Source organism: Gorilla gorilla, chromosome Y (genome assembly GCF_029281585.2).
Source record: "Gorilla gorilla gorilla isolate KB3781 chromosome Y, NHGRI_mGorGor1-v2.1_pri, whole genome shotgun sequence".
Taxonomy (NCBI): Eukaryota; Metazoa; Chordata; class Mammalia; order Primates; family Hominidae; genus Gorilla; species Gorilla gorilla.
This window is the reverse complement of record NC_073248.2, coordinates 25,648,739-25,657,313: the sequence shown is the minus strand read 5'-3', so window position 1 is coordinate 25,657,313 and position 8,575 is coordinate 25,648,739. Positions and strand designations below refer to the sequence as shown.

General features: G+C 48.5%; 1 long non-coding RNA gene across 1 annotated transcript; it reads left to right on the top strand.

The window, feature by feature from the left end:
- Positions 1–2,361: 2,361 nt before the first annotated feature.
- Positions 2,362–7,741, top strand: LOC129530401 (uncharacterized). Its single transcript, XR_008675800.2, has 3 exons — positions 2,362–2,602; positions 5,098–5,259; positions 7,590–7,741. It is a non-coding gene; the product is annotated as an uncharacterized lncRNA (long non-coding RNA).
- The last annotated feature ends 834 nt before the right edge of the window (positions 7,742–8,575 follow it).

Sequence of the window (8,575 nt, the reverse complement as noted above, 5' to 3'; positions counted from 1 at the left end):
TCAGGCTGAGAGCTCTGACATCTGGGTGCCAGAGCCTGCCTTATGAATGTTCATGAGCTAAGCTCAGGGAACCATTCCTGATTTTAAGCTCCAGAGGAGACCTCTGTGGAGGTGCATTGGCCCTGCACTCTTTGCCTGTCTTCTATGTAGGATCCACAGAATAATCTCATGATCCTAGGAGATGGCAGATGTGAGCGAGCCTGAAGAAATGTCAAGCAGAGCCCTAGGAATAAACTGCAAACTCCCTAAGGATCCAACAGCATCTGCAGGATTCCTCAGATCTGCCTAGATGTTTTAGGGGTGAGTCTTTTTGAAACTTGCCCCTCTGATATTTTTAGGTAAAGCCCTCCTGTGTTCCCTGGGGTTGCTCTCTTCCAGGTGGGGCTTCCTGCAGAAACATACAGCCTCAGAAGCTGCCAGGTTGTGTGTTCCTTTGGGAGTGTTTTGAGCGTTGGATTTCTGTGTGAGTGTGGCATTGTGTGTTTGTGTGTGTGTGCCTGCAAATGGAGTCTGCTTAAAAGAATGTGGCTAACACACTTCAATCCTTCTTTATTTGAGTCCCTCACCTTTTCTTTTGGTTGCTTCTCTGTGTGGCTCTGCTTGGGCTGTGGGCCTCCATGTTTTCTATTTTTCTGTGGATCATGAATACACAGTGTCTAAATCACCTTCCTCTGGAAAAAAAATTAAAAAAAAAACACTCTTCTAGAAAGAAGAGAAACACACCACACCAACACACCAAAAAACAGACATCTCCCAGTGTTTCACTGTCCTGCGGTCAACCCAGAAAGAGACACTAGCAGTCCTGTCCGCAGGACCTCTTGAATTTACCTTGAATTTGGTTCCTAGCTGAGCAGGTGCTTCAGGTTGAAGGGGCACTCCTCCATCATCTTGGGATTTCATCCTGGGACATAGAGTGTGAGCAGCAATAAGGTCAGATAGGGATGAGGATACAATCTGGTGAGGAGTGGATGGGGTCCTGCAACTTCAACTGCAAAAAATATATGAAGACAGGTGACACAGAAGGTGCTTCCAATCCCATCCCCCTATTCTGTTAATTGGACAAGCAGTCCAACCATGACCCGGTGTTCAGGTGGAAGTAATCCAACATGCAGGGAATATTTGGAGTGCAAATTGGGCCCATCCTGGCAAAGTCTGGATTTATGTTTTTCATACCCATAGCCAAATGGAAATGGAATGTGTTACTGCTGGGAGGGCTGTGGCCTCCAAACTGGCCTCTTCTTTTCTTGACTTCCATGTTCCTCATCAGCCTAGGGTTTCCTGGGTCTCCACCCAATGACTTCCACACTAAACCTTTCTCAGTTCTCAAGAACCACCCTCATGGGAATCCATTGTGTGAGTGTTTTCTTCTAAACCCTGTCAGGTTTTAATTACTGGGCAGCATTGATAATTTAAACCTGTAAATTGCCTTTACAGCTGCCAACAAGGAAACTCTTGTTCTTTCACTTCTTTCAGAAGGCTGCATGATTCCTGTAGGGTGAGAAGTAGGCAGCCGTGTTTGGCTTTTGCCTGGTCATGTAGCCTCTGTTTTGTTTCATCTGCAGGGTCTTCTCATTGCTGAGTGGATCTTTCATTGTACTCTTGCTGAGTGGGACTGCCTATCACCACACATCTTTTGGTTGCCAGTAATTTCAGGGAGCAAAACAGACTTTAGGTAGGCTGGCTACCCTCCAGGTTTTGGGTGGTGGTCTCATTTTAGGGGCCGAGTTTGTTTGCACTTTGCCAGGGGCTTTTGGGTCTTCTGACAGAAATCTTTTAACATTGCTGTGCCTCTGGCACTAGTCAGCTCGTTCTCTCAGGCGAGCTTTGATTTTTCTTTGCTTTCATTGGGGAGTCCACATTGCCCTTCCAAGAGCCCCTGTGAGGCCAGGATGAAGGGAGGCAGTGACATCAAGAGCCCGGCCATCTTTCACAGACACCCTCCTCTAGGGTCTTAGGTATGATTCCATCACCCGAAGACCCCCAGAAACTCACCAGACTATATTCCAGTTCCCATGGGACCTGATTCTTACACACAGCCTCTTTCAGCCATGGAGTGAGAAAAGCAGTTTCCAGCGTCCTCCTCACAGTCTCAAAATGTGTCCTCCTTCAGCGAGACCAGACCACCGAGACGACCCGACGGAGCTCTGAGGTCGACGCTTTTAGTGTCCCACAGTGGGTTACTGCAGTCAGCCTTTTTTCCCATACCAGGCCGGCTCTGCCTGTACCATTTTCCTCTGGTTAGGCAGGCTGACAGCTCTGACAGCCGGGCGCCCAACCTTGCCTCGTGAATGCGCATGCGCTAGTCTCAGGGCACCAGACCTGAACTGTGAGCTCTGGCTGGTGTCTCAGTGAATGCCACCGTTGCCTAGAGACAAGTCCCTGTGGCTTAGCGGAGAAGGAAACATCTGTGGAGGTGGGTCGGCCACAGACTTTCACTTGTACTGTTTGTGGGATCCTCAGCATAATCTCATGATGCTAGGAGAATGCTGATGTGAGCCAGCCTAAGGAAACCTCAAGCAGAGCCGCAGGAATTCACTACGAAATCTCTTAAGTGTCCAAAAGGATCTGCAGGATGCCTCAGGCCTACCTAGACTTTGCAGGGGTGAGTCTTTTTGAAAATTATCCCACTGTGTTTTCTAGATACAGCCTGCATGAGTTCCCCAGGGTTGCTGTCTCCCAGGTGAAGCTTCCTGCAGAACCACGCAGCCTCAGGAGATGCCGGGCTGTGTTTTTCTGTGGGAGTGTTGAGTTTTGGATGTCTGCATGTGTGTGTGTCTTTGTGTGTTTCGCTGTGGAAAAGACTGCTAGTGTCTCTCCCTGGGTTGGCTGCAGGACAATGGAACACTGGGAGACCTGTTTTATGGTGTGGTGTGCTCCTCTTCTTTCTAGAAAAGAGGCTTTTTTTTTTTTTTATTATTGTTGTTGTTGTTCTGCTGGCAGAGGTGATTTGGGCGCCAGCGGGTCATGGCACGCCTCCCAATTTGCTGCGGATTCATGATCCACAGAAAAATAAAGAAAACAAAGCCCCGCAGCCTAAGCAGAGCCACAGAGACAGGACAACACTAGGTTGGGAGACTAAAAAAAAAAAAAAAAAAAAAAAAAAAGGTGCTTAAGTGTGTTAGCCTTATTCCTTTAAACAGACGCCACTTACTGGCACATACACACACACACATACACACACACACACACAGGCAAGCATCTAAAACTTGCAAGTCTCCCAGAGAAACACACAGTCTAGCAGCTCCTGAGGATGCGTGGTTCTGCAGGAAGCCCCATCTGGGAGAGAGCAAACTCGCGGAACACAGGCGGGCTCTATCTAGAAATCACAGTGGGGCAAGTTTAAAAATGACTCACACCTACGTCTAGGCAGGCCTGAGGAATCCTTGAGATCCTTTTGGATTCTTAGGATTTTGCAATTTATTCCTGGGGTCGTGCTTGAGGTTTCTTCAGGCTGGCTCACGTCTGCCCTAGGATCATGGGAGTATCTGGTGAATCCAACAGACAAGACGCAAAAGCCCACTGCCAAGGCACCTCCAAGAGGTCTCCTACGCCGCAAAGCCGCAGGGACTTGTAGTTAGGCAACTATGACATTCGTTGTGACACAAGCAAGGGCTCATAATCAGGCTTGAGTCCTTGAGTCTAGCGCATGCGCATTCGTGAGGCAGGGAAGGCCTCCAGGCTAGCAGAACTGTCAGGCTGCCTAAGCACAGGAAAATGTACAGGCAGAGCCGACCTGGTGTTGAAGGAAAGGATGCCTGCAAACACCCACTGCGGGGCACTAAAATTCTCGACCTCAGGGCCCCTTGGGCCATATCTGTGGTTGGGGCCCACTGGAGGAGGAAGCATTTTGAGACTGTGAGGTGGTCGCTGGAAACTCCTCTTCTGACTTTATTCTCCAAAGGGGCTGTGTGCAAGAATCGGGTCCCATAGGGACTGGAATATAATCTGCTGTGTTTTTGAGGGTTCTCTGGGTGATAGAAATGTGCCTGAGACCCCAGAGGTGGGTGCCGGTGAAAGATGGTCAGACTCTTGACCTCACTGCCACCCTTCATTCTGGAGCTTTCTGGGAAAGGCAGAAACCATGACAAAGGCAAGTCCAAGGTGGTGCAGTGTTCTCGCACCTCGGACTGGCTTCTTGTAGGCGCAGATGAGGTTGAGAGAGTATCTTGGAAACGTCTGTGGTGGTGCCAAGTCTGAAATTGTGTCCAGTAGTGCTGTTAAGGGGCACTGTGTATTCCCCTTGAAAGCAAAGAAAAATCAAGGCTCAACTGAGAGACAGAGCTACCTTATGGTGGAATCCAAGCAATGTTCAAAGACTCCTGTCAGAGGACCCAAAAGCCTCCTGCAAAGGGCAAACAACCTCAGTCCCCACAAAGAGACAACAACCCACAACATGGAGTACAGCTGACCAACCCAATGTCCCCTTTGCTCTCTAAAATTTCTGGCACTTTAATGATCTCTGGGGAAAGGCAGTTCCAAGCAGCAACAGCCCAGTGAAGGAGCCCCTCCACAATGAAGAGGCCATGCAGATGAAGTGAAAAAGGTGCCAGATTGTGAGACAAAAGCCAGACATGGCTGCCTGCTTTTCATCCTGCAGAAATCATGCAGCCCTCTGTTAGAAGTGGGAGAACAAAAGTTTCCTTGCTGGTGGATGTGATGGAAATTTATGGTTTTAAAAATATCAAATCTGCCCAGTCATTAAACCTGACAGTTTTTAGAAGGAAACTCTCATGCAGTGGATTCCTGTGAGGATCGTTCTCCATGAACTGGAAAAGGTTTACTGTGGCAGTCTTTAGCCATAACCAGGAAACCCTAGGCCTACCAGAAACGTAGAAGTCAGGGAAAGAAGAGGCTAGTGTGGAGGCCACATCCCACTCAGCATCAATCCATTCCATTCCCATTTTGCTCTGGATGTGAAAGCCCTCAAATCAGGAGTATAACAGGATGGCCTCAATTTGCACTCCAAATGTTCCTTGCACGTTGGAATATTCTCACCTGAACACCGGGCCATGGTGTGGACTGCTTTTGCAATTAATGGAATGCAGGGATGGAGCTGGAAGCACCTTCTGTGATACGGGCCTTCAATTTTTTTTGCAGGTGAAGTTGCAGGACCCCATCCACCCTTCACCAGTCTGTATCTTCACCTGTTTCTGAACTTATTGTGTCTCACACTGTATGTGCCAGAATGAAATCCCAAGATGATGGAGAAGTGTCCCCTCACGATGTGAAACACTTGATCTCCTGGGAACCAAATTTGAGGTAAATTCAAGGGGCACTGTGGACAGGACTGTAAGTGTTTCTCACTGGGTTTGCCACAGGACAGTGAAACTCTGGGAGATGTCTGTTTTTTTGTGTGGTGGGGGCTTCTCTTCTTTGTAGAAGAGTGGTTTTATTTTGCAGGGGGAGGTGATTTGAAAGCTGGTGGGCCTCAGCCTGCCTCCCAGTTCACTGCAGATTCAGATCTACGGAAAAATAAAGAACATGGAGCCCTGCAGCCCAAGCAGAGCCACACAGAGAGGCAACCAAAAGGTTTGGAGACACACACACACACAAAAAAGAGAGAAGTGCTGAAGTGCATTAGCCACATTCCTTCAAGCAGGCTCCACTTAGAGGCAAACACACCCACACACACAAGCACTCACAAACACATAATGCCACACACACACACGCAGACATCCAACACTCAAAATAATTCCAGAGAAATTCACAACCTGGCAGCTGCTGAGGCTGTGAGGTCTGCAGGAAGCCATACCAGGGAGAGAACAACCCCAGGGAGCACAGGTGTGTTGTACCTAGAAATCACAGTGGAGCAAGTTTCAAAAACACTCACCCCTACAAAGACTAGGCAGGCCTGAGGAATCCTGCAGATCATTTTGGATCCTTAGGGATTTCACAGTTTATTCCTGAGACTGTGCTTGATGTTTCTTCAGGCTGCTTAATGCCTGTCCTCTCCTAGGATTATGGGAATATCCTATGTATCCCACAGAGAAGACAGGCGAGAGTCCACCACTGACGCACCTCCACAGAGGTCTCCTTCCCTGCCAAGCTTCAGATGCTCATCCCTAGGCAGCAGTGACATTTGTTTTGATGCTAGCCAGAGCTCATAATCAGGCCTGGTGCCCTAAGACTGGTGCATGCATATTCGTGAGGCAGGCTCAGGTGCCAGGCTCTCAGAGCTGTAAGCCTGTCTAAGTAGAGGAAAATGGTACAGGCAGAACCAGCCTGGTATTGTAAAAAGGGCTGCCTGCCAAAACCCACTGCAAGACGCTAAAAGTCTCAAACTCAGGGACCCTTCGTGTCATCCCCATGATTGGGTCCTGCTGGAGGAGAAGGCATTTCAATACTGTGATGTGGTCACTGGAAACTGCACTTCTGACTCCATTCTTGAAAGAGGCTGTGTGCAAGAATTGGGTCCATGGGGATTGGAATATATTCTGTCCTGTTGTTGAGGGTTCTTTGAGTGACAGAATCATACCTGAGACCCCAGAGGCAGATGTCAGCTATAGATGGCTGGGCTCTTGTCCTCACTGCCTCCCTTCATCCTAAGCCTCACAGGCACTCTCTGGGAAAGGCATGAACCATGACAAAGGCAAGCCCAAGGTGAAGCCGTGTTCTCATTCCTCAGACTGGCCTCACATAGGTGCAGATGAGGTTGAGACAGTATATCAGAGGCCATCTGTGGTGATGACAAGCCTGAAAAAGATGTCCAGTAGTGTCGCTGTGTGTCACTGTATATTCCCCATGAGAGCAAAGAAAAATCAAAGCTCACCTGAGAGAACGAGAAGCCTTGTGCTGGAGTCCACACATTGTTCAATGATGCCTGTCAGAAGATCCAAAGCCTCCTGCAAAGTGCAAACAACCTCAGCCCCCACAATGAGACAATGGCCCACAACCTGGAGTGCAGCCAGCCTACCCCAAGTCCCTTTTGCTCCCTGAAATCCCTGGCAGCCAAAAGATCTGGGGTGAGAGGCAGCGCAATGCAGCAACAACCCAATGAAAGAGCCCCTCCGCAACGAGAAAGGACTTGAAGACGAATTTAAACAGAGGCTAGATTACCAGGCAAAACCAGACATAGCTGCCTGCTTCTCATCATACAGGAATCTTGCAGCCCTCTGAAAAATAAGTGGGAGAATAGGAGTTTCCTTTTTGGTGGCTGTAACTGACATTTACAGTTTTAAAGGTATCAAAGCTGGCCAGTCATTAAAACACGACAGTGTTTAGAAGGAAACACTCACACAATGGATTCAAATGAGGGTCATCCTCCATGAACTGGGAAGCCTCTATTGTGGTAGACATTTAGACAGACCCAGGAAAACCTAGGCCAATAGGGGAAATGGAAGTGAGGAGAAGAGGAGACAAGTGTGAATGTCACATCCCACCAAACATCAATCCATCCCACACCCATTTAGTTCTGGCTATGACAGCCCTGAAATTGGGAGTTTGCCAGGATGGCCGAGTATGCACTCCAAATGTTCCCTACACACAGAAGTACTCCCAGGCCATGACATGGATGGCTTGTGCAATTAAGCAAATGTGGGGATGCTGTTGGAAGCACGTTCTGTGCCATCAGTTCTTTACTATTTTTGCAGGTGAAGGTGCAGGTCTGCATCCAAACCTCACCAGATTACATCCTCACCCCATCTGACCTCACTGCTGCTCACACTGTTTGTCCCAGAATAAAATCCCAAGATGATGGCGGAGTGCCCCCTCATGACACGAAGCACCTGCTCTACTGCAAACCAAATTCAAGGTAAATTCAAGGGGCCCTGCCTTCAGGACTGCTAGTGTCTCTCCCTGGGCTGGCCACAGGACAGTGAAACACTGGGAGATGTTTCTTCTTGGGTGAGGTGTGCTCCTCTTCTTTCGAGAAGAGTGGCTTTTTTTGCAGGTTCAGGATATTTGGACCGTAGTGGGTCACAGCCAGCCTCCCATATCACTGAGGATTCTTGATCCACAGAAAAATAAAGAACACAGAGCCCCACAGCCCAAGCAGAACCACCCAAATAGGCTACCAAAAAGCTGAGAGACAAAAAAAAGCACTGCAGTGCATTAGCCTAATTCATTTAGTTAGACTCCATTTAACACACACACACACACACACACACACACCACAAAGCCACACACACATGCAGACATCCAAACTTACAACACTCCCACAGAAACTACAGGCCTGCAGGTTCTGAGGCTGGGTGGTTCTGCAGAAATCCCAAACTGGGAGAGAACAACCCCAAGTAACACAGGAGGGCTATACCAAGAAATCACAGTGGGGCAAATTTCCAAAAGATTCACCCCTTGAACATCTAGGCAGGCCTGAGGCATCCTGCAGATTTTTTGAATCCTTAGGGATTTTGTGGATTATTCCCGGACTCTGTTTGACCTTTCTTCATGATGTCTCACATACGCTCTCTCCAAGGATAATGGGACTATCCTATGAATCCCTCAGAGAAGACAGGTGAAAGTTCACTGCCAACACACATACACACAGATCGCCTTCTTCACCAAGCCTCAGGGACTTGTTGCTAGGCAATGCTGTCATTCATTGTGATGCTTGCCAGAGCTCAGAGCGCTGGCCTAG